We start from the raw sequence: 24,075 nt of genomic DNA on the forward strand, positions 1-24,075 counted from the left end.
TATTTTAAGCATAATATTTATTGTCTCTTACTTATGAATGAATTTTACATAATTGATTTTTTAAAAAGATTTTTTATGCTTAGTAGAAGCTTATGTTATGTATTTTATCTGATTTATGTTTAGTTTTGTCTGTGTCTTTAAATGCTCCTTCAGGTATGACATCACTAATTATGCTAATTGGTTTCAAGAGTATTTAAGAAATGAGCTGTTTTTAACATTTTGTCTGAAGAAGCAACTGAGTGTTGCGAAAGTGCTTACCACTGTTTTCTTTTGTTTATTTTATTACTTAATGTTTTAAAACCAATTGTCCCTAAAATTCATGGCTTACCGAAGATCCATAAAGACCTGATTTTATCACCTATGCGACCTATAGTGTCTGGGGCCGGTTGGTGTACCGAGCCCCTTTCAATTTTTGTTGAGGACACTTTACATGGTCTGCTGGATAACTGTCATACCATTTTAAGAGACACCAAGATGCTTCTAGAAAGATTAGATGACAGAATGGCCAGTATTGAAATAGATATGGACTTTGTATTGATTACTATGGATATAGAGTCTTTGTTCACCAGCATTCCCAACTTATGGGGTATTGAGATGATTAGAGAATTTCTTACAACTAACAGGTGTTTTATGAACAATAAAGTTCAATTAATATGTAGCTTGCTAGAAATCATATTGGAAAATAATGTTATGATATTTCAGGAACAGTTCTTTTTGCAAAAGGTTGGCGTGGCCATGGGTACCCCCTGTGCCAATAGCTACGCCAACCTAGCTTTAATTTGTTGGGAGGAAACATTTGTTCTTTCCAGCCAAAATCCCTTTATAGAACATGTATTATGGCATGTACGGTTTGTGGATGACATTTTTATGTTATGGAAAGGTGATGGTTTGAATTTTGCATCCTTTGTGACTTAATTACATACTACTACTGATTGTTTAAGATTTTCATATCAGATCTCTGCTGAAAATATTGATTTTCTTGATGTACATTTGACTAAATCTGATCTAAATAATCTATGGAGTCAAGTTTACCGCAAACGTATTAGAAAAAATACATACCTGCATAAAACAAGCATGCACCCCAGACATATTTCAAGAAATGTATTAAAAGGACAAGTATTCAGGACCCAGAAATTACACAACAATGATGAGGATGCACATGCAGCACTTAGTAATCTCAAATGTGATTTTCTCCAAAGAGGCTATAATACTACTGAGATTGATAAAACAGTCTCTAATGCCTGGAAATTGAGGCACACAACATGCAGACCCTATTTTAATCCAGCCATGAATAATCCTGCTACAAATAGCAATGGTACCTTGCCTATTAATGAGTTTAGAGTAGTGTTTCAGTTTGCCAGCAACATAAACCAATATATTGATGTTGTTAAGAAACACTGGCACCTTTTGCAAGAAGTACCTAATCTAAATGCTATTACCACTAGCATTCCACAGTTTAGCTTTAGGAATAATAAATCACTCAAACAGTATCTTTGTAATAGAGAGACACACAAGCCAAATTCTCTTTCCATATGTCAGGGTACCTATCCATGCAGGCCATGTAGTGCATGTCCTTACATTTATAGCACAAATACATATACTCATCCAACAAAACAGTTCCATCTGTATTCCCATACATATGCTGATTGTAAAAGTACTGATGTGGTTTATTATGGTTTCTGCAAGAGATGTCCTGTTTTCTATGTTGGCAAGACTAATAGATCTTTTAAAGATAGAATTTTGGAACATCTTTGTGATATCGGGAATAGAAAACATACAAATGCATTAGCTAATCATGTCATGAATACTGATCCCTCACATTCCTTCTAGTTTTTTGTCTTACAACAAATACATAAAAATTTGAGAGGAGGGGATATAGAAAATATTACTGAAGGTTGTGAACAAAAATGGATAATGAAACTTAATGCAGACAAATATCCAGGTCTTAATGGTACCACATCTCTGGTCCCTTTTTTGAAAGCCAGACGCCTTAAACACAAATAATTTTAAGCATAATATTTATTGTCTCTTACTTATGAATGAATTTTACATAGCTGATTTTTTAAAAAGATTTTTTATGCTTAGTAGAAGCTTATGTTATGTATTTTATCTGATTTATGTTTAGTTTTTGTCTGTGTCTTTAAATGCTCCTTCAGGTATGACATCACTAATTATGCTAATTGGTTTCAAGAGTATTTAAGAAATGAGCTGTTTTAACATCTTGTCTGAAGAAGCAACTGAGTGTTGCGAAAGCGCTTACCACTGTTTTCTTTTGTTTATTTTATTAAATAGCTTAAAAGAGCTTATCTCTCTGGGCCTCTACTGAAAATGGACATGTATCCAGTTAGACTAGCCCGGTCAACAAATGTAAAATAAAATAAAATAAATTAAAGACGCTATTGTGTGCTACCTTGGTGCATTGTTCTTTTGTTCTTACTTCATGTTTTTATGCACCTTGGTTTTACCTACAGCCGTTTTTGTTTGATAGTGTATATCATAGATTGTTGCAAAGACTTTATTAATCTGAAGAAATGTCTTAGCAGTCTATATGCATCATCAAACTAGTTATCTTTCTGTATATTTATCCATACCTCATCCCTAAGTGAAAATAGACTTTAGACTGCTTATCAGAAATTTAAGCTGTAAACTCTTAATACTATTCTTTAGGTGGATATAATATATTTATTTATTTTGGTTAAAGTGAAAAAAATATATTCATCAAAGAATTTTAGTTTTTACTATTTGTTATTTGGACCACAACTAGCAAATAAGGACAAAAAAATTCAGAACAGCAGTTTATATTAATAGTAATAAGTTTAGCTTATTAGGGCTTTCCCTACAGATCTTTATTATTATTATGTACATTGCTGTTCTTGATCTGTTTTTTTTTTTTGTCATCTAGTTTTTCATATAATGCTTGCATACAAGATTTACAATGCTTTCTAACATCTCTTTCTGTAGATGGATTCTATAAGATTCAAGGCAGTAAACTAGGGTCTGTCTAAATGAAAATGTAAGCAAGGGTATAGATCAATAGCTACACAGGAGGCATGACAGTCACTGCATACTGTGGAAACCAATCAGTATCACCCCCCCCGAAAGGACAATAAGCAGTGCAGACTGTGTTATTATTATTATTATTATTATTTTTATTATTATTATTATTATTATTATTATTATTATTATTATTATTATCCTCATGGAGTATAATCAAACACCAGATATACAAACATACCTAGCACACTATAAGATGTCTTCTCTGTACATAATTCAGTATGACAGTTGAGTGTATTCTGATATGTATGTTTGTTGGCATACTTTCACTTACCATATTACATTGAGACAGCTTGCAGGGATCGCATCAAAGGACACTTTAAAAGTACATGGCTGTCTCTGTTTGCAAGCTCATTTGATTTAAACTTGACCAAAGAATCAAGGAACCAATTCTAGTGATTCCTTTAGAATCAGGAAATTGACTCACTTTGTATAAACCATTTAAAAGACATAAACACTAGTTACCTAAAGGGTGAGCACTTTGTAAGCACTTTGTATGAACTTAACTATACATAAATGAATTTTGGTAAAGGTATTCCTACTATGTATACACAGTGTGATAAGAAATTAGATGCCAAGTTAAAGCTGTAAGCAGTTGTTAGGATAGTCAAGTAAATGAGAAAATCCTCCTTACAATGAGCTTCCTTTATGTCTGTACATGTAGTATGTGTACTAGCAAGCATTGCCCAATGGAGGGAATAGGTTCATACGTTCATAAGTAGGTACTAGGCTATTGGCCCAAGGGCCTACGTAAGGGCCTATGTAAGCCTAGCCAACAAGATTCCCTGGCTTATGCCACACAAGAAAGTTATTTTCCTGTGCCATTGTCGAGCAGAGACACAGAAGTGATCCCCAGGGTTTATTTCCTATTTCCCATCCACTCATCAAAGATTTTTCTTGAAGAGTGCTAATGAAGAACTTTGCTTGACATAGATGGGTAGCCTGTTCCAGTGTATTGGAAGTCTCTGGGACAGGAATCTATCCCTCCAGCATGTCCTGTTTATTGTGGTGACAAGGTTTAGGTCCCTAGAGCATGTAGCTTGGAGGGATTGGGATTTCTTTAGGTGTAGCATGTCCAACAGCTCTGGGTTTGACATAGCTTTATATGTTAAGCAGAGATCACCTCGAAGTAGGCTATATGCTACAGAGTAAAGCTGGAGTTTTTTTAAATGGTCAGTGTAGGGCATTTGTTTGAGGCCAGTAATCCTCTTTGTGATTATATCTGTGGCTATATGCTACAGAGTAAAGCTGGAGTTTTTTTTAAATGGTCAGTGTAGGGCATTTGTTTGAGGCCAGTAATCCTCTTTGTGAGGTACTTCTGTGGCCTTTCCAGCTGCTGCAGATGTCTTGTGAGGTAAATTCCAAAAGGGGCATTGTACTCTATAATGGGTCTAATGAGTGTCATGTAGAGGGGAACAATGACCTCTTTTTTCCTGGATGAGAACCCTTTTATGATGAGGTGTGCCATGTAGAAGGACTTCCTGACTACTGTGGCGATGTGACTATCAAAAAAGAGACTACTGTCCACCTGGATCCCAAGGTCTCCTATCACACATTCAGTGTTAAGTAGATTGCTGCCTATGTGGTAGTTCATGGGTACAGAGTTTTTACCAAAGGGGATGACACTGCACTTTTTGGCATTGAGCTTGAGGCCATGGCTCTGACACCAGGCATCTGTCTCAGCGAGGCCCTTCTGCAGGATGTCCACATCATTTGGGGACTTGACTATGGCTCCTAGTTTGCAGTCATCTGTGAACTTCATTAGCCAGAGGCTTTCTGTGTTAGCCTGTACTTCAGAGAAGTAAATACCAAACAGGAGAGGTCCCAGGACGGAACCCTGTGGCACTCCACTTGTCACTGCTTTGAGGTCAGATTTGGAGTCTGCAACTTTTACAGTGTGGGTTCTGTCAGTGAGCCAGTTGGCAACCCATCTTGTGACATAGGGATTTATACCTAGTTAAGTGAGTTTAGCTCTAATTCCAGAATGTGGGATGGTGTCAAAAGCCTTGGCGAAGTCAAGATAGGCTGTGTGAACAGCCTTACCCTCATCTACAGCTTTGATGACTGCCTCAAAGGAGTCTATCAGGTACAGGAGGCATGATCTGACTTTCACAAACCCAAATTGGGTGGATCCAGAGTTTGGAAGTTACCAGTGTCTTTGCTTATGAGTTCCATGACAATACATTCCATGGCCTTGCAGACCAGACTCATCAGGCTAATAGGTCGATAATTCTCAGGATCAGTGGTGGCTCCCCCTTTGTGGACTGTGATAACTGTTGCTGTGTGTCATTCATTAGGCACAAAGCCTGATGTGAGGCTATTATTGAACATGGTGCTTAAGTGGGGAGCCAGTTCATTCTGAAGTTCATGTAAAATGCAGCGTGGGATGTTTTCCAGTCCCATGGATACTGTGTTTTTGGCTTTAGAGAGTGCAGTTTTTACCTGCATAGTTGTGATTACAGGGATTCTGCATTCTTCCTGTATAGATATGGGCCCTTTAGGGCATGAGGGGGGTAATGTTGGCAATGAACTTATCTGCCAGGATGTTGGCAATATCAGTTGGTTCTGTAATTTTTGTGCCATTGTGCTGTAACTCGGAGCAGATCTGGGTGTTGCCATCTAGATTCTTGAAATAGCTATAGAAAGCTTTGTGGTTGTCCTTAGAATTAGTGGCGATTTTGTTTTCATAGCTAGCTTTGGAGGATCTTATAATTGATCTCAGTTTCTTATTGAGGCTGACCAGGGAGCTCCTCCACTCATGGGATTTTACTCTCCTTTGCAACAGTTTCTTCCTTCTGTTGTAGAGTTTGTTTATGGCAGGGAACCACCAGATTGGCTTCCGTTTTTTGCAGGATAGCGTCTCGGTTCTGCTTGGGATAGCACGATCCATGCACTCGTGTAAGTGCTTATAGAGTGCATTTGTGTAGGATTCAGCAGTTGTAACTGTATTGCCCATCTGCATGGGTGTCACGAAGTTCACCACTTCTGTCTTAAGAAGCATGAAGTTGGCTTTGGAGAAATTTTTTATTGTGGTTTCCTTAATGGGGGCTGGGGGCAATATTTAGATATTAAGGGTGATTAGCTTATGGTCGGATCGGACCACCAAGGAGTTGACTTCAGGTGTGGAACGCTGGTCACTCATGTTGGTAATGACTAGGTCTAGGATATTATTGCCATTGGTGGGGGTGTGGATAAGTTGATCTGGAGCATTGGAGTTTATGAATTCCAGAAAGCGTTGAGCTAAGGAGTTGGTACATGAGTAGTTTTCCCAGTTAATGGTGAGGTAGTTGAAGTCGCCCATTATTAGGATGTTTGGTTGAACCCTAATATTTTCCAGTACATCAAGAAAGAGGAGTGGGAATCCTGGGGCATGTTGGGGGATCTGTAGCAAGCTACAATTTGGATTGCAGTTTTTCCCAGAGTTAGTTGCACTTGGAAAACCTCGGATGCATTATGCTTAGCAACTAGCCTGGAGGTGTGGATATCCTTAATAACTATGGACACACCTCTGCCTTTGGTGTTTTGGTCCAGGTTACATGGCCGAAAAGTGTAGTATGAGTCCTAGCCAGTGTCTGGAATCCCAAGGGTGACAAATATAGGCCATCTGTGGGAAAGCATTGTGGTCTGTCAACCATGTCATCCCAAGCAGACAGATACTGGATCCCCTTAGAAAGACACCAGAAGCTTAGCCAATTGTTGAAGTCAATCATTTTGTCCTTGTACTGCGGTATCATTCTGGGTGATGGCAGAATGCTACTCAGGGCTAGGGTCATACCTGCCTGGGCTACAAGGTTGCAGAGCTCTTCCATGTCTCTTTTCATGTAGTCCAGGGAGGTACATCTCAGGTCATTCACACCAACATGGACAATGAGAGTCATATTTGTACTTGTTGTGGAGTGACCTGAGTGCGTGGGTTACAGCTGACAGTAACCTTCTCCTTGTTTAGCCTGGTGAGTGGGACATCAGTGTGCCTGACTAGAGTCACCTATTACTAGTGTGTTGGGTATGCTGTTTTGCCTTATTGGCTGTGGTTGAGGGCACACTGAGTCTGTGGACTATGTGTCATTTGGGCTGTTTTGGGGAATCGAGGTTGCTTGCATTTCTGCTTTGGAGGTCTCTGTTGCTTAGACAGATTATTATTGAGTGCCTCTGTGAATGTTTTTGTTACTATGTGTGGATTTTGGTGGTGTAGATTTAGTGAGACTATGTGATGAGTGTGGTGTGGTGCAAATGTTTACCTTCTCCTCATGACTGTCAAGTTCAGTCTTGGTTGGAGAGAGCTTTACCTCCAGTTTGGCTAGATAAGTGCATCTCTCACAGGTTGTAGTGTTGGGTGGTAGGAGGAGAGGATTGTCTGTGTTGTTGTTGTTGTTTGTCTTTCGGCTTTTCCCAGTAAGGGGTCGCCACAGTGGAACTCCGGTCCGCTAATGATTGGCAGTTAATTTTTACGAAATGCTGAGGTGCCAGCTCGATGCCCAACCTTCAATTAAGGCATGCCCATTTGCACAAGCATGTCTTTTGAACGCTACCCAACCACGGGGAGGACATGCAGACTCCACACAGAAGCCACTCCCAAGCCCAGCCGAGAATCGAAGGGGAGAACCTCTTGCTCTGAGGTAACAACACTACTGCTGTACCACCATGGCATACAGAGGGTTGTCTGTGTACATGAGGCAATTTCTACATTGACTCAAGATGCCCAGATTCATCAGATAGACAGGAGAAAACACTGGGATCTGACCCTTGGACATGCCTGAATAAAAAAACTATTTTCCTCTAGATAAGTGAGGAAAGTGAGTACAAGAGCTGTTTTTCTCTAAGCAAGTGGGAAAAGTAAGTAGAAATACTGTTTTCCTCTAGGTAATGAGGAAGGTTGAGTAGTAATTAGTAGCTTATTTAGTGCTTACAAGTCCTGAGCAAGTGCTGAGCAGCAGTCTGCATTTAAAGTGGAACAGACTTACAAGACTTTCTGCAGATATATAGAGCTGAATATATTTTTCTCCATTATTCTGTATTATAGAGCTAAATTGTTGCTTAGATATCTGTTGTCTTAGTGTTCTGCAAATATACAGAGATTTGTATATATTTTTTGGGTTTTATAATTTGCACTCTGATTCCTCACATCTCTGTTGAAAGTTTCTTCCCCACCCCCCTCATTGTTGTTTCTATTGCTTGTGAGTTGTTAACTCAAGGTTCCCTTAATTTGAACTGTTAATAGCAGCAGTCTGCATTTAAAGTGGAACAGCCTTACAAGACTTTCTGCAGATATATAAAGCTGAGTATATTTTTCTGCATTATTCTGTATTATAGAGCTAAATTGTTGCTTAGATATCTGTTGTCTTAGTGTTCTGCAAATATACAGAGATCAGTATATATTTTTGGGTTTTATAATTTGCACTCTGATTCCTCACATTTCTGTTGAAACTTTCTTCCCCACCCCCCTCATTGTGGTTTCTATTGCTTGTGTATTGTTAACTCAAGGTTCCCTTAATTTGAACTGTTAATAGCAGCAGTCTGCATTTAAAGTGGAACAGCCTTACAAGACTTTCTGCAGATATATAGAGCTGAGTATATTTTTCTGCATTATTCTGTATTATAGAGCTAAATTGTTGCTTAGATATCTGATGTCTTAGTGTTCTGCAAATATATAGAGATCAGTATATATTTTTTGGATTTTATAATTTGCACTCTGATCCCTCACATCTCTGTTAAAATCCCCCCCCCCTGTTCTGGTAGTAGTTTAAATTTGGTGGCTTTTGCAGTGCCCGCCCCACTGTAGATTTGATCAAGGATACTCCCCCAGTCCCATTTCTTTACCGCATTCTACCTAATAAACCCTTTCTGCACTTGCTTTTAGTCCTTTTTACTTTAATTACATTTTTTCAAACTGTGTGTGGACTAATATTGCTACATACTCAAGTGTGCCAGCTTGCACTGCATGTGAATTGTTTTCACTACTGTTTTTGCTACTTTTCTGAAGAAAAAAAAATTGTAAGCCTGTTTCCTACCTTTCCTGTAATTAGTGTTCCAGATACAGATTTGCTGTATCCAGGACTATTTGTAAGCTTCTGAGCCCCCAAGCCTTTCTGTGTTGGAGGGAAGCCTGCTAGCTTAACAGTGGGAGTGGTAAGCACTATGTAACCTGTCTACCACATAAGGAGTGGTTCTGGCCCAGAATTTGTAGTTATTGGCCATTTGGGCAGTCTTCCATCTCTCTCAACTTTCTGATTTGAAGGCCTGCATTTGCACTTGTTTCTGTCCTGTAACTCCTGGGCCCATCTCATTTGCTCACTCAAAAAAAAAAAAAATCTGCTTTTACTGTATTTGTGTTTCTTCCTAGTTTATTTTGCTTTTGCGTCATCTTAAAAGTACTCAATTGTATTTATTACTGCTTGGTGTAACTCATTCTAAGCCTTTTAGTTTAAGCACTTGGGTTTCAGACCAGTTGTTTTACATTAGGAAGGTTTGTGGTCTGCACTGTGGTGGCAGGACAGGTAGCTTACATACTTCTAAGTTGGGAACTGCTGATTGAGGGCTCAGTGTCTGTTATTCTAAAAGTGCATTAATTCTGTTTTAAGCACTTGGGCTTCAGGCCAGTTATTTTACATTAAAAGGGTTTGTGGTCTGCACTCTTGTGGGAGGAGAGGCTGGACTGTGCCCTTCTAGCTGGGAATTTCTGGTTAAAGGCTTATAGTGCCTGCATATCTAAACTGCTTCTTACTGAAATTGGTACACCTTGTTTGCTGTAGCAAAGACTAGATCCAGGCCTGCTGAATCTAGCTTTGTTTGTATAACCTGAGCACTAATCCAGGCATTCTTTAAAGTATTCAATTGTATTTATTACTGCTTGGTAGTAACTTGATTAAAGTGTAGCTATCATTCTAAGTCTTTTGGATTAAGCACTTGGGCTTCAGACCAGTTGTTTTACATTAGTAAGGTTTGTGGCCTACACTGTGGTGGTAGGACAGGTAGCTTACATCCTTCTAAGTTGGGAACTGCTGATTGAGGGCTCAGTGTCTGTTATTCTAAAAGTGTATTAATTCTGGTTTAAGCACTTGGGCTTCACGCCAGTTGTTTTACATTAAGAAGGTTGTGGTCTGCACTGTAGTGGCAGAACAGGTAGCTTACATCCTTCTAAGTTGGGAACTGCTGATTGAGGGCTCAGTGTCTGTCATTCTAAAAGTGTATTAATTCTGGTTTAAGCACTTGGGCTTCACGCCAGTTATTTTACATTAAGAAGGTTCATGGTCTGCCCTCTTGTGGGAGGAGAGGCTGGACTCTGCCCTTCTGAGCTGGGAATTTCTGGTTAAAGGCTTATAGTGCCTGCATATTTGAACTGTTTCTTACTGAAATTGGTACACCATGTTTACTGTAGCATAGACTAGATCCAGGCCTGCTAAATCTAGCTTTATTTGTATGCTGTTTGTTTGTTTGCTTGTTATTTCCCTGAAACGCTAATTCCACCGAAAACGCAGCTTTTCAGCACTTCTGTGGATCCCTAGTGATATCTGCATTGCTTACTGTACTTATTTCGTTGTTTCACTTGAAAGAAAGTTACTGTTTGTCATTTTTGCACATAAGTTACCTGAAACACATTGCATTTAAGTTACCTGGCACTTGCTGACTAAAGCAATTATATAAGTCAGCACTAAAATATTAAAAGCACTACAGACTCACAAACTCCCCTTGAGTACTTCGTTCCCCATTGGCCCTTTTTTTCAATTATAAAGGAATTCCCAATACTATTCTAGCATGTCCAAAGGTCAGTTGTCAATCTCCTCTCCAGTCCAGCTGGTGAATCTCGGAATCTTGAGGCAATGTTACAACTGCCTCATGTTCACAGACAACCCTCTCCTCCTCCCAGCAAATTCCAACATATGTGAGAGATGCAACCTTATAGCCATACTGGAGGCTAAGCTCTCTCAACTCAGTACTGGCAAAACCAGTCAGGAGGACAAGAAAACCATACTCACTACAATTCCAATCTCACATAGACCTACCATGACAGCAAACCAAACACATAAACACACAAAAACATACTCGGAGGCTCTAAATAAAAATCTGCATAAGCAGCAGGGACCTCCAAAGCAGACACCCAAGCAACCGCTACCCCAAAACAAAACTCGTGCAACACATAGCTCACAAAGCCAGTGTGCCGAACAGTCACAGCCCTTAAGGCTAAACAACACACCTGATACACTTGTAATAGGTGACTCTGTCGTCAGGCACACTGATGTCCCGCTCACCAGGCTGAACAAGGAGAAGGTCACGGTGAGCTGCCTGTCGGGCGCTAGGATCCGCCCCATAACACAAGCACTCAGCTCACTCCAAGGCAAGTACAAATATGACTCAGTCATTGTCCATGCTGGTGTGAATGACCTGAGACGTACCTCCCTGGACTACATGAAAAGAGACATAGAGGAGCTCTGAGCATGTAGCCCAGGCTGGTATGACCCCGACCTTGAGTAGCATCTTACCCTCACCAAGAATGATGCCACAATATGAAGACAAGATGATCAATTTCAATAATTGGCTTAAGTATTGGTGTCATTCAAAGGGGATCCAATACCTGTCAGCCTGGGATGACATGCTCGACAAGCCACGATGCTTCGCTAGGGACGGCTTGCACCTGTCACCCCTGGGCTTTCGGATATTGGCAAAGGCTCTTGCTACCCCCATAGTGCCTTTTTTAGGCAAGGCTCAAAAGACAAACCCACCTCCATAGGTATCACAAGGGATAAGAAACTAAGAGTAATGCTACTCAATGCCAGAAGTCTAAACCTCAAGATGCACGCACTCGAAACTCTCCTGCCTGTCATGGAGAACATCGATATCTGTGCAGTCACAGAAACCTGGTTCAAGGCTCCCGAGTGCACCCCACTACTACCAGGTTATACCTCATACCATGATTTTCGGCCCCAAAACTTGGACCGTACTACAAAAGGAGGGGGAGTATCAATATTCGTCAAAGATACCCACGCCTCCAGGTTGGTGGCACAGCACGAAGCATCAGAGACTATCCATGTGCAACTAACAGTGGGTAAAACTGCCTTCCAGTTTATAGCCTGCTACAGACCACCCTCCCAAACCCAGGAACCCCACTCGGCCTTCCTGAGAACACTGGAAAATATGAAGGTCTCTCCAAACACCATTATATTGGGTGACTTCAACTACCCAAACATAGACTGGGAGCATTACTCTAGCTCCAACACACTAGCCCAAAGGTTCCTAGAATTTATAAACTCAAATGCTATGGAACAACTTGTTACCACTCCCACAAGAGGGGAAAACATACTGGACCTGATCATCACCAACATGGGGACTCTATGCTCCAGACTAGAAGTGTATCCCTCACTGGTAAGATCAGACCATAAACTAATCTCACTGGATATTCACATCCCCCCTCCACCCCCTGCCCTGAAAACCACAGTGAAAAACTTCTCTAAAGCAAATTTCACACTCCTCAAAACTGAGGTGGAATCCTTCAAAGCCCCCGGGCCTGCGAAAAATATGGCCAAGACCGCAGAATCCTTTATAAATGCATTCTATGAACACATTCAGGAATGCATGAATCATGCAATCCCAAATAAAACCAAGACCCAATCCTCCAAAGGCAGACAACCTGTCTGGTGGACCCCAGCCATAAACAAACTATACAATAGAAAGAGGAAGCTACTACATGATAGAGCAAAATCCCAAAAAGGGAAGGCATCTCTGATCAGTATTAGCAAAAAACTACGGGCACTCATAAAATCGTCTAAGGCCAGCTTCGAGAGAAAAATTGCATAGGACACTAAGGATAATCACAAGGTTTTCTTTAGTTATGTTAGGAACCTGGGTGGGAATTCCCAGATATGCTCAGAATTAGTCCAAAATGACAAAAAATACACCAAACCCACAGACATTGCCAACATCCTAGCTGACAGGTTCAGCGCAAACATCCCCCCCCCCACCAAAAGGGCAAATATTTATCCCAGCATAGTGCTGCCCCCCTGACATCTCAGATGCTCAGGTAAGAGCTGCCCTCTCCAAAGCAAAAACACAGCATCAATGGAACCAGACGGTGTCCCAGGCTGCATCCTACATGAACTCAAAGAAGAGCTAAACCCAAACATAAAACTACTGTTCAGTCTCAGCCTTACTACAGGATATGTACCCAAAGAGTGGCATACAGCAACAGTGGTCCCTCTCCACAAAGGTGGTGCCTCAACGGATCCTGGAAACTATTGCCCCATAAGCCTGACTAGCTTGGTCTGCAAAGCTATGGAAAGGATCATCATGGACCTCATAAATAAAGATATTGGGGACCTACAGACACTGGATCCTACCCAGTTTGGCTTTGTTAAGGGCAGATCCTGCCTCTTACACCTGATTGATTTCTTTGAAACAGTCACCAAGGTCATTGACGAGGGGAATGTGGTCCACACAGCCTACCTGGACCTCACAAAAGCCTTCAATACAATACCCCACTTGGGCATTATAGATAAGCTCACCAGCTTAAATTTAAACCCCTATGTCACTAGATGGGCTGCAAATTGGCTCAAAGACAGAACCCACATGGTTATAATTGCTGGAGCCATGTCAGACTCCAAACCAGTTACAAGTGGCGTCCCCCAAGGCTCAGTCCTGGGACCTCTCTTGTTCGGTATATATTTCTCAGAGGTACAGACCAACATCGAAGGACTGTGGCTGACTAAGTTCACAGATGACTGCAAACTGGGCACCATAATCGACTCTCCAGCCGACATAAGCATCCTCCAAAAGGGCCTCATAGAAACAGACAAGTAGTGCCAGAGCCATGGCCTCAAGCTAAACGCCAAAAAGTGTATAGTCATCCCCATTGGCAAAAACAAAGTGCCCACAAATTACCACATAGGTGGTAATCCATTAAGTACAGAAGAAGTAATTAGGGACCTGGTGACCCAAGTTGATAGCAATCTCTCGTTTGACAACCACGTGGCCAAAGTGGTTAGAAAAACATTTTATATAGCCCACCTAATCATGAAGGGATTCACATCTAGATCAGGGGAGGTCATCGTGCCTCTTTACTCATCCCTCATCAGGCCCATAATTGAGTACAATGCCCCTTTTGGGATGTACTTTACCAGACACCTGCAGCAACTGGAAAGACCCCCAAAAGTACCTCACCAAGAGGATCATAGGGCTCAAACAGATGCCATATGCTGCCCGGTTAAAGAAACTCCAGCTCTACTCAGTGGCATACCGCCTGCTTAGAGGTGATCTGTGCCTGATGTATAAAGCCATGTCCAACCCGGAATTAATGGACATGCTGCATCTCAGAAAATCCAAATCCCATCGAGCTACGCACTCGAGAGACTTGAACCTCAGCACTGAAATAAATAGGACATGCTGGAGGGACAGATTCATAACCCAGAGGTTCCCTTCACTCTGGAATAAAATTCCAGTCCAGGTTAGGCAGAGTCCCTCATTGACTCTCTTCAAGAGGAATCTTGATGAGTGGATGGGAGATCGTAGGTTTACCCTGGGTATCACTTCTGTGTCACTGTTAGACAGAGGCACAGTATACTAACCTCGAAAAAGGACATAGCAAAATTAATTTAAAATGGGTGTCGAAAGCCAAACACTCTCTGGCTAGGCTTATAAATGCCCTAGGGCAGATAGCCTAGTATGAACCTATGAACCTATGAACCTATAAGCAAATTTAAGTGCTAGAACTAAGAATCTGTATCTACACTACATGAGTTACAGGACAGAAACAAGTGCAAATCCAGGTTTTCAAATCAGAAAGTTGAGAGAGATGGAAGAGATTGCCCAAACGACTAATAACTACAATTTCTGGGCCAGAACCACTCCTTATGTGGTAGACAGGTTACCTAGTGCTTACCACTCCCACTGATAAGCTAGAAGGCTTCCCTCCAACACAGAAAGGCTTGGGGGGCTCAGAAGCTTACATACAGTCCTGGACACAGCAAATCTGTATCTGGAACACTAGTTACAGGAAAGGTAGGAAACAGGCTTACATTTTTTTTTATAGAAAAGTAGCTAAAACAGTAGTAAAAACAATTCACATGCAGTGCAAGCTAGCAAACTTGAGTATGTAGCAATATTAGACTAAACACAGTTTAAAAAATGCAATTAAATTAAAAAGGAGTAAAAGCAAGTGCAGAAGGAGTTTATTAGGTAGAATGTGGTAAAGAGATGGGACTGGGGGAGTGTCCCAGATCAAATCTACAGTGGGGCAGGCAACTGCAAAAGCCACCAAATTTAAACTACAAGCCAGGAATAGGGGGTGGGCAGTTTCAACAGAGATCTAAGCAACAATTAACAGTACAAACTCTAAAACCAAAAAAATATACTCAATTCTGTATATTTGCAGTCTCTCAGAACACAGGTTCCAGCAATTCTGGAATGTCTGGTGAGTACTATTAATGCCCAATGGAGGGAATGCCTGGTGAGTACTAGTAAAGTGACCATCTTATTGCAACTACAGAGTTAGCAAAATATGACTGCATATCCTTAGTAACCAACAGAATTTAATACTTCATAAGTATAAATGTGAACTTGCTGAAGGGAATGCACTAATCTCCAGAAAGCTAGCAATGTCGCACTCTGTCTATAGGTTCATAGGTTCATAGGTAGGTACTAAGCTATCTGCTCAAAGGCATTTATAAGCCTAGCCAGAATGTCTTGGCTTTTGCCACCCCCTTAGATTAGTTCCATGTGCCTCTGTCCAGCAGAGCCATTGACGTGATCCCTGGGGTAAACTTTCTGTTTCCCATCCACTCATCAAGGTTTCTCTTGAAGAGGGTTAGCGAGGAGCTCTGCCTAATGTAGATTGGAATCTTGTTCCAGAGCATGGGAAGATTCTCCCTCCATCTATCCCTCCAGCACTTCCTATTTATTGTTGTGGTGAGGTTTAGATCCCTGGAGCATGTGGCTCGAGGGGATATGGTTTTCTTTAGGTGGAGCATGCCCATCAATTCTGCTTTGGACATGGCCTTGTATGTCAGGCAGAGATCACCTCTGAGTAGGCGGTATGCAACCGAGTACAGCTGGAGTTTCTTCAGTCAAGCTGCATAGGGCATCTGCTTAAGGCCAGTGATCCTCTTGGTGAGGTACTTCTGTGGTCTTTCCAGTTGTTGAAGGTGTCTTGTAAGGTACATCCCAAATGGGGCATTGTACTGTATGATGGGTCTAATGAGTGATGCATAGAGGGGACCAATGACCTCTTTCAATCTGGATGCAAACCCTTTTGTGATTAGGTGGGCCACATAGAAGGATTTTCTAACTGCTTTGGCAATGTGATTATCAAAGGAGAGGTTACTATCTACTTGGGTCCCCAGATCACTTATTACGTCTTCCGTATTTAGGGGGCTACCACCTATGTGGTAGTTTGTGGGTACTTTGTTTTTTCCAAAGGGAATGACTATGCACTTTTTGGCATTTAGCTTGAGGCCATGGTTTTGACACCAGGTATCTGTCTCAGTGAGACCCTTTTGGAGGATGTCTGTGTCAGCCAGAGAGTCAATTATAGCCCCTAGTTTGCAGTCGTCTGTGAACTTGGTCAGCCATAGTCCTCCTGTGCTTGCCTGCACCTCTGAGAAGTATATGCCGAACAGGAGGGGTCCTAGGACTGAGCCCTAGGGAATGCCACTTGTAGCCGGTTTAGAGTCAGACCTAGCTCCTGCAACTCTTACCATGTGGGTTCTGTCCATGAGCCAGTTGGCAACCCATCTTGTGACATAGGGGTTTATGTTCAGGCTGGTGAGCTTGTCTAAAACACCTGAGTGGGTAATGGTGTCAAAGGCCTTTGCAAGGTCTAGGTAGGCTGTGTGGACCACCTTTCCCTCATCTATAGCCTTGGTAACTGTCTCAAAGAAGTCCACCAGGTTTAGGAGGCATGATCTGCCCTTAACAAAGTTGAAATGGGTAGGGTCCATTGTTTGGAGGTTTCCAAGATCTCTGTTAATGAGATCCATGATGATGCGCTCCATAGCTTTGCAGACCAAGCTAGTCAGGCTTATAGGGTGATAGTTCCCAGGGTCCATTGTGGCTCCACTTTTGTGGAGTGGAATAACCGTTGCTGTACACCACTCTGTAGAGAGGCTGAGTTTAAACAGTGTGTTTAGGTGAGGTGTTAGTTCATCTTTGAGCTTGTGTAGGACGCAGCCTGGAACACCATCTGTTCCTATTGATGCTGTGTTTTTGGCTTTGGAGAGGGCTGTTTTAACCTGAGTGCCTGTGATTTCAGGGGCACTACATTCTTCTGGTAGAGTTATGGGCACTTTTCGGGGTGAGAGTGGGGTGAAGTTTACACTGAACCTGTCTGCCAGAATGTTGTCTATAGTGGCCGGTTCAGTGTATTTTGTGCCATTCTGCACCAATTCCAAGCAGATCTGAGAATTGCCACTTAGATTCTTGACATAGCTAAAGAATGCCTTGTGGTTATCTTTGGAGTCCATGGCAATTTTTCTTTCGAAGATAGCCTTGGATGATTTTATGAGGGAACGTAGTTTCTTGTGATTTCTTTCCTTCTTGGGATTTGACTCTTTTCTGCACTAGTTTCCTCCTTCTATTGTATAGCTTGTTTATGGCAGGGGTCCACCATACTGGTTTCCTTTTTTTGGAGGAGTGAGTCTTGGTTTTGTTTGGAATAGCATGATCCATGCATTCTTGTAGTTGCCCATAGAGTGCATTAGTAGAGAATTTTGCAGCTTGGACAGTGTTATCCTTTAGCATTGGGGCTTTGAAACTTCCCACCTCGGTCTTATGTAACATGAAGTTTGCTTTTGAAAAGTTTTTCACAGTGGTTTCTTTGACCAGGGGTGGTGGTGGAATGTGGATATCCAGAGTGATTAGTTCATGGTCAGATCTAACAAGCGAGGGGTTGACCTCCGGTGTGGAACACCAGTTGCCCATGTTGGTGATGATCAGATCCAAAATGTTGTCACCTCTGGTGGGGGTGTTGACCAGTTGATCCAGGGTGTTTGAGTTTATAAATTCTAGGAAATGTTGGGCAAGGGAGTTTGTACTTGAGTAGTTCTCCGAGTTAATGTTTGAGTAGTTGAAATCACCCAATATCAGGGTGTTTGGTAGGACCTTTATGTTTCCCAGTTTTTCCAGGAATGTGGAGTGGGGGGCCTGGGACATGGTGGGTGATCTGTAGCAAGCTATAATTTGAATAGCAGTTTTGCCCATTGTTAGTTGCATGTGGATGATCTCTGAAGCATCATGCTGTGCCACTAACCTGGAGGTGTGGGTGTCCTTGATGAATATGGATACTCCCCCACCTTTTGTATTTTGGTCCGGGTTTTGTGGCCGAAATGTATGGTATGAGTTGTAGCCTGGTAGTGCTGGGGTGCTCACTGGAGCCTTAAACCAGGTTTCTTTTACTGCACATATATCGATTTTCTCCATACTGAGGAGTGCCTCGAGTGTGTGCATTTTGAGGTTTAGACTTCTGGCATTGAGTAGCATTACCCTCAGTTTTTTGTTACTTGTGCTATTTACGGTGGTGGGTTTGTTTTTTGAGCCTTGCCTAAAAAAGGCACTATGGGTGTGGCAAGAGCCTTGCCCAGTATTCTTTTGAGCCTTGCCCGGCATTCGAAAGCCTAAAGGTGACAGGTTCAAGCCGTCTCTTGCAAAGCAGCGTGGCTTGTCAAGCATGTCATCCCACACTGACAGGCACTTGATACCCTGTGAATGACACCAGAAGCTTCGCCAATTGTTGAAATTGATAATGTTTTCTCTATACCGTGGTATTATTCTTGGTGAGGGCAGGATGCTACACAGGGTCAGGGTCATACCGGCCTGGGCTACGTGATCAGAGAGCTCCTCCATGTCTCTTCTCATGTAGTCCAGAGAGGTACGGCTCAGGTCATTCACACCAACATGGAAAATGACAGAGTCATATTTGTACTTGTTCTGGAGTGACCTGAGTGCTTGTGTTATGTCGCAGATCCTGGCACCCAACAGGCAGCTAACAGTAACCTTCTCCTTGTTCAGCCTAGTGAGTGGGACGTCAGTGTGCCTGACTATCGAGTCACCTATTACTAGTGTGTTGGGTATGTTATTTTGCCTTAAGGGCTGTGATTGTGTGGCACACTGGTTTTGTGAAGTATGTGTTTCATGGTTTGTGTTGGAGGGTGGAAGTTGCTTGGATGTCTGCTTTGGAGGTCTCTGTTGCTTCTGCAGATTTTTATTTAGAGCCTCCGAGTATGTTTTCATGTATTTATGTGAGTTTTTTGCTGGTGCTGGTTTCATAGGTCTATGTGAGACTGGTGGTGTGATGCAAGTAATTCCCTTCTCCTCTTGACTGCCTGGTCCAGTCTTGGGTTGAAAGAGCTTAGCCTCCAGTTTGGCTGTATAATTGCATCTCTCATATGTATTAATGTTTGGTGGAAGGAGGAGAGTGTCGTCTGTGTACACGTGGCAATTGTAACATTGCCTCAAAAATCCCAGATTCACCAGTTGGACTGAAGAGTACACCTGAAACTTCCCTTTGGACACGCCTGGATAGGTACAGTGAACTGTTACTGATTGGCTGGTAAGGTCAAATAGAGAGTCTTGTCTTTCTCTACAGTATGGGGGGGGTCTAGTGCTAAGGGTTATTAGTGCTTGCTATGAGTTTTGAGCAAGTGCCTGTATGAGAAATGAATGGTTTGAGTGCTTAAGTTGAAAGTTTGTCTAGTTCCAAGGGAAAAATTGAAGAGTAGACTTTGTGGAGCCTGGAATAGTTATACCTTTGATAACCGGTGCTGCCCGGTGCGCAAAACCACGCAAATGCGGGTTTTATAGCAGAGAAATGAAAGACATAGAAATTAGCCCAAAATGGCCAATAAACTACTAATTTCTGGACTGAAACCACTCCTCCAGGGACAGATAGGCTGCTCAAAGCTCCCTCTCTCACAGTGAACAGAGAAACTTCCTTCTATCCAAGTAAGGTACGGGCAAACACAGAAACTTGTAACACAGCCCTGAATTCAGCACTAACCTGAAAACTGGACTATACTAGCTTAGAAAGGTGGGAAAACAAGTATATATTTTTTATTTTCTTGTTTTTTATCAGAAAATAAAGCAGATACAATAAAAAAACACTTTAAATGCACAGACGTGGCTATCATACTTGACTGTGTAGCCTACAACAGTTAAACAGGTCATTTAAACACAAAAATGACTTTGTTAAAGTGCAGGCAGTAAAATAAGTACAATATGTAGCTGAAACAAGCTTTTTAAATCACAGAAACTCTAGAAAATCTGCATTTTAGGCAGAATTAGCTAAAGGCAGCAAGAAAATGCAGAAAAAAATATACTTAATCTCCACAAAGTCTCTCTTTTGTCTCTCTGCTGCTGTAGAACTCTGCAGGGCACCAGGCAGGAGCTTGCTGAGCTGTATACTAGCACAAAAACCTTGCAAATGTGAGTTTTATAGCAGGGAAATGAAAGAGATAGAAATTAGCCCAAAATTGCCAATAAACTACTAATTTCTGACCTGAAACCACTCCTCCAGGGACAGATAGGCTGCTCAAAGCTCCCTCTCTCAAAGTGAACAGAAAAACATTATTCTATCCAAGTAAGGTATGGGCAAACACAGAAACTTGTAACACAGCCCTGAATTCAGCACTGACCTGAAAACTGGACTATACTAGCTTAGAAAGGCGGGAAAACAAGTATTTTTTTTTGTTTTTTTTTTCAGAAAATAAAGCAGATACAATCAAAAAAACAATTTAAATGCTTAGAAATGGCTATCACACTTGAGTGTGTAGCCTACAACAGTTAAACAGGTAATTTAAACACAAGAATGATTTTATTAAAGTGCAGGCAGTAAAATAAGTACAATATGTAGCTGAAACAAGCTTTTTAAATCACAGAAACTCTAGAAAATCTGAGTTTTAGATGGAATTAGTTAAAGGCAGCAAGAAAATGCAGAAAAATGATACTTAATCACTCCAAAGTCTCTCTTTTGTCTCTCTGTTGCTGCAGAACTCTGCAGGGCACCAGGCAGGAGCTTGCTGAGCTGTATACTAGCACAAAAACCTATCACTATCAAGTGGTCATTGTCCCATTAAAGTATTCTTTAAGAGATAATAACTTGTTTTTTTTTTTTTTTCAGGAAAGTTTCTGCTGAACTAATTTTTTTTTAATGAGTTCTGATGCCATCAAAAATATGCACACCCTTTTAAAAATGTGGCCTGCCCAGCATAAGTCATAGTTCAGTAGTTAAGAAAACACATCCGCTGGTCTGACATTTTATTTCTACTACTCAGTCTGAAGTAGCTGGTGTTGAAGCTGGCCATATTGTTGTATACATGTTTAGTCATTTTCTGTCGTGTTTTGGGGCCCTGATGGTGATTAAATGTTATATGGTGTCAGAAATTATAAAAAAACAAGTTCTACTGCAACTAACTGGAAAACATCACTTAAGAGTAGTAGAAATGTAACTTGTGGATCCAGGAATTCAATTTATTCCAGACTATGAGTGGAGTATCTGAGAAACCTGAAAAGTATAGTACATTACATTTTTATATGCTGAGGTACTGAGATTTTAGAGGGAGAGCGGGCTGAGTCATATCGTTTTGAAGAGCTTAAACTAAGAGTTACAATAACCCAAAATGGAATCCATTATATATTCACTATTAGCTTTTCGTGAGTGTGTAAGTTTTCACTTTCATTGTTGATGCTAGTGAACTAAAATATCTGAATGAAAGGCTGTGAATCTGGTGAGTTTCATGATGCAGTCAATTGAGTTGGAATTAGCTATGCCATTAGAAAGAATCAAAGGAACAGATTATTGACATAACTGACAACACTGAATAAAGTGAATGAACTGTGCAGAGTGATTAAAATGACATTATTTCAACTGAAACAACTTAAATAAGGATTTGATGTGCACGTGCACACAGTGACATGTAACGAAAGGCATTTTCAAAATGAGAAAAAAAGAAGAATAAAGAAGCAAGCCAATAGAGCTATGGGAAACATGAGAAGCATGATTGTATGCTATGCATGAGATGTGGCTTTGATTATGATCAAAAGAAATGTTTACTTAATCAAGTATGCAGTAGCTGGGGGGGGTGCATTATCCTGTTAAACATACACAAAGAAAGTGGGGGACATGATCCTGTTAAACATACACAAAGAAAGTAGTATATAACCTGAATGGTTTGAATCTAAGTCATGAAAGTGAGTTGTCTAATGGTATGATTTGTGGAGGGAATGTGAATTAGTTAGTGTGAAGATAAAGGTAAGAAAACCCGTCAGAACAGAGTGCACTGGAAACCTGAAACGAGATTAAAATAATAAAGTGTGGTGCTCAGATTAGACATGTGCACATGGTGCACTACAATATCTGCACGGAATACAGTGCAATACAATATCTACACAGAAGTTTTTGAAACACTAAATCTGTAAGATGCACTCAAAATATGTACATACTATAATTTGCTACTTAGTCCAGCCATCATGTAAAACTAAAATGACGGAAAGTCCTTACATGCAAATGTAAGGAGAATAACTAGACGGTTCAATTTAAATACTTTGTAAGCAAATACTGATTTGCCTTTGGGTGAGATGACTTTTTAGAATCTTACCATGGTGGGAAGTCATATTGTGAATGTACAGTTGCAGTGTGTATCAAATAATATACAGTCTTTTGATGATACCATGTTTAAACAATACAAGGATTTTTGATACTTCAACAGCGCCAGCAATGTTATCAGAAGTGCACACTTCCAACAAAAGTTTTTTTAGCAACTTTGTAGAACAGAAAAGAGAAAAAAATATGAGTCACATGGAGAAAATGCATATGATTTTGAAACTAATTGAGCTTAATGAATAGGTTAACAGCGTGTTGACTGCTGTGAGACTATTATATTTGTATAGATGCTCATGACTTCAATAAAACTATAGAAACTGTGCATCACCTCTAAATGCAACTGACAAAGTGAAATTTGCTATATTAGGACCAAAATACTTTTCTCTTTTTGGTGCAAATTCTGCAAATAAGTAAATATAAGAAAAACTGAAAAATAGTTTACAGTAAACAAATTGCTTAATTTATCATTTACTCCCATTTGAGTTACTTAATTGCATTAATGACTACCACACATTCACTGCCACAATTTAGATAGATTCAAACAACAGTACTGTATGCATTCTGCCTTCGATGTGAGGTAGTGTGTTTGACTTTGAAAGAAGACAATCCATACAAATGGTGCTAGAAAATGAGCAGAATGTGATGTGAGTAGTTCTGTGGGCACAGCTGAATTATGGAAGGAGCTGATATTTGAGATTTATGTTTCTTATTTCATCAGCACCTGAAGTATTTCAGACAGCTGTTGCACAGGTATTTGACAAGCATGTTGATTGTTTTAAAATAACAGATCACACACAACAGAGGGATTAGATCAAAGAAGACATGATATCAAAGTAACTGAATTATTTAGGAAATTACAATACAATAGCTTGAAGCTGGATAAAAGCAGAATATAACACAAAAATGAGATATACAGATGATGCATTAAGTCTTGAAAAAAGATACTCGGAAAGTAAGAGCAATAGAGCAGCTGTCTCCTACTGAAAACAAAGATGCTCTCATGACATTTCTTAGAACAGTGCTAAACAATAGTATGGTTTAAAATGCTTAAGCAATTAATAAATTAAGTTCATTATGCTAAAGTATTTTGATGTCAATAAATGACTCATAATACAAATAAATGCCAGCAGTTGGATATATGATTCTGCAAGAAGATAGACCATTTCTGCATCTAAAGCCTTTAGGACATGCCAATGGAGGTAGTCTCAGTAAAAGAGCTGTTTGCTATAATATAAGAAGTGAAACGCTCCATCAGTGTATTTATGTACTATTAGCAGTGGCTGTATCAGACCATTAACTATTACACAGTATATTTGAAAAAGTCATTATACAAGGTAACTTTAAAACTACATATGCTGCTGCTAAGAAAGATGATAAATACTATTGTTAAAACCATTTAAGTACAACTTGACTGTGAAGTATAGCTTAAGAAAAATGACACATTT

This window comes from Protopterus annectens, chromosome 8.part0, assembly GCF_019279795.1.
Source record: "Protopterus annectens isolate FY-2018-M chromosome 8.part0, PAN1.0, whole genome shotgun sequence".
Taxonomy (NCBI): Eukaryota; Metazoa; Chordata; order Ceratodontiformes; family Protopteridae; genus Protopterus; species Protopterus annectens.